This window comes from Mercurialis annua, linkage group LG5 (assembly GCF_937616625.2).
Source record: "Mercurialis annua linkage group LG5, ddMerAnnu1.2, whole genome shotgun sequence".
Classification (NCBI taxonomy): domain Eukaryota; kingdom Viridiplantae; phylum Streptophyta; class Magnoliopsida; order Malpighiales; family Euphorbiaceae; genus Mercurialis; species Mercurialis annua.
This window is the reverse complement of record NC_065574.1, coordinates 40,303,160-40,306,271: the sequence shown is the minus strand read 5'-3', so window position 1 is coordinate 40,306,271 and position 3,112 is coordinate 40,303,160. Positions and strand designations below refer to the sequence as shown.

General features: G+C 35.2%; 1 long non-coding RNA gene across 1 annotated transcript; it reads left to right on the top strand.

Annotated features, from left to right (window-relative positions):
* The first annotated feature begins 481 nt into the window (after nucleotides 1–481).
* LOC126680036 (uncharacterized) lies at nucleotides 482–2,906 on the top strand. Its single transcript, XR_007641033.2, has 3 exons — nucleotides 482–627; nucleotides 1,367–1,447; nucleotides 2,564–2,906. It is a non-coding gene; the product is annotated as an uncharacterized LOC126680036 (long non-coding RNA).
* The last annotated feature ends 206 nt before the right edge of the window (nucleotides 2,907–3,112 follow it).

The window sequence follows — 3,112 nt, the reverse complement described above, 5'->3', positions numbered from 1 at the left end:
AGAGATAAAGTTGAGAAAGTGGCTAAAAGTCAACTTTAGCTTAAAATTTGAAAATGAGCTTTTAATTCCCAGAAAATAGAAATTAAATAGAATATAGACGAGAATTAATATTTATATAAATAATATCGATAAAATGGTTATCGATAATTATTAAAGTGGAATTTGGACACAAAAGAGAGAAAAAGTGCAAGTTACCTCAAAACTGGAATTTGAGTGTTTTTGGCTAAAATTGCCAAAATAAGATATCGGAAACTGATATTATAAGATATGGGACTAATATTATTTATTTGAAAATAAATAATATGGAATTGATCGGATCTAAAAGATTTAGCGTTCGACGGACTAAATTGGACAAAAGAAAAGTTACAAATTGTGAAGTGAGGAGGTGGCAAGTCTAAGGACTAAAGAGAGACTTAGGCCACTAATATAAAAACAAGAAAAATGAATTAAAATTCAGCAAAACCTCATTTCTCTAGCTGAAATAAGAAAGAACCCGTATGTTCTTCTTCTCTTTACCTTCCAAACTTCAAATCATCATAACTCTTTCATTTCTCGACGGAATTGGACGATTCTTGCGGCCACGGAACGAGGAGGAGGAGCTCTACTGATCTATACCTGTTAATCAAGGTAAAATTCACGACTTGGAGTTAGGGTTTGCTGCTGTTGTTTCGTGATTAATTGTTTAAGTTAGTGATGATGGTTTCAAATGTTAGAAATGAGGTTAGTGATATGAAATTGTCAAGTATAAGCTGAAAATTGATGAAATTTTGATATGAATGAATGGTGATAGGTTCGGCCATGATTAAGGCTAAGAGTATAAGATTCAATTGATGATTGTAAGCTTGCAATGGAGTTGTTAGAGATGAATATTAGTGAGTTTGTATGTCGAACATTGTTTGAAGATATTGCAGAATATGTGCTGCAGAACAGCCATATTGCAAGGACAATTTCTCGAGCTATACAGCTCTGAATTAAGTTCCGTTTGTTGGTACGGAAACTTAAGAGTGTCCTCTAAATATGTCTAGGTTTAGGTTTCTGCAAATTCAGCCTCTAAGTGGCCCAAACAGATCATAACATTACGATGCGCGTAACAGTTCTGATTTTCTGGATATCCCAAGTTAATAAGTTAAGGGCTAGTTTCCGACACCTTCGGGTGCTAGTATTAGTCCAAGATCTAAACAAAACTTGTAGAGGACATTCTGAACTTTAAGAATGTCAGTTTCATTTAGAGGTCGGACTATTTTACGATTGGCAAACATAGTCGACTACGGGGTCGATAATGCGACAAGTTATGCAACTTGTTTATCTCGAGTCTAAGTATCTATTGAGTTAAAATCTCACTCGAGATCTATATGATTTGCCCTAGGTTCGACAAGGAAAACTAATAGAGGACATGGAGAACAGGGAGCTTACGCTATTAATAACGAGGATTTTGGATAAGCAAGCGGTGAGTATATTTTACTTACTCGCATTATCATATTAAACTTATATTATATACTATATGAATAGTATTTAAATGCATCGCATGAATTGTTTGGAATGAGTTGTTTATTGATTTTTATTGTTTGGATTGTTTTTGTTGGCTTGAATTGATTAGATTGGTTTGTGTCGTTTGTATACGACTTAATTGTATTAGAATGGTTTGGCTTGTATTGTATTATTTATGTTGCTTTGTAAATGTGTGGTGTGAATGTTTTGTGTTGATTTGAGATGTAAATGCGCTTGTCAATCATGGTTGAAATGTTCAAGTTAGTAATGTTTGGTTCTGATGATCATTTCATGCTTATATTTGAATATTTAATGATAATTGATAATAGTCGTTGGTTGCCTAAAATGGCGATTCGGGCCAACGACGTGAGATTGAGTTATTGGTTGCCTAAATGGCGATTCGGGCCAATAACAATATGTTGGTTGCCTATTGGGCGATTTGGGCCAACATTGTGATAATTCAGTTATTGGTTGCCTAAATGGCGATTCGGGCCAATAACAATATGTTGGTTGCTTAAAAGGCGATTTGGGCCAACATATGAATTATGCGCATAATTGAATATCCTTCTGTAAGCTTGATGTTGCTTGGAAATGTGTGAATATGTTTGGTTTGAAGTAAACATTGGACTACTACGTTTGTTATGGTGTTTACTTATGTTGAATGGATCATCGCTTGAGCTATATTTTAGTTACTTGGAATGCTTATGAATGTGTATATTTAGTATGGTGTGGAAGTTTTGTGAACGCTATGTGGTGTGAGCTCGGTTGAATTATCTCGGGCATTTTGTATTAGTGTATGGTTGATTGATTTCTAGACTTTGTGTCTGGTGATTAGCCCAGAATTTGTGATGGATAGAAAAGGCAATATCTTCGCTAAGACTAGATAAAACCTAGAGCGATATAAGTCTAAGATTAAGACTTGTTTTTCCTATTTGCCATTTGAATTGTTTGAAAGTATATGTATATGAAAAATTTGTATTTACACACAATGGTTTTATAAAGGCGATGCTATTTTGATAATAGGGTGAGTAACGTATATCTCACTTAGCTCAAAGCTGACCCCCCCCTCCTATAGTGTTTGCTTTCAGGTACCTAGACTCTGGACTTGGCTAGAAGTCCATTCATTGATCGGAAGTAAATCTTGTCTTTTGCAGTCCAGACTTCCGTAGTTGCTGCAGTAGTGTCTTGTCTGACCAGAGCTGTGGTCTAGTACAACATTTAGATACAACGTCGGTTCTCATTTGTTGTCTTTGTAGTTATATATGTTTTATACACGGAAGGTGAATACCCGTGATGATATGGTTTTGAACAATAGTATGTATCGGGCTAGTACGTACATGATACAGAAACAATAAGCCCAAGTATTTTGTGTCAATAAGTTACTAGTGTATAAAGATGTGTATATGTATATGCTTCCGCTATAATGCCAATGTATGATTGATGTTTTGCGAAAACATTTTAGTGAATTTTAGGCTTGCTACGGGTTTCAGAACTACCATTTTCATTCCCTAGCGCCGGTCTCGACTCGAGATTTCGGGTCGTGACAGTCTCATATGTATCCCATGAGCCCTTATGTGTTCGATGTTCATTCAATTTATTTTTGGGTATTAATCAAAACAGTATT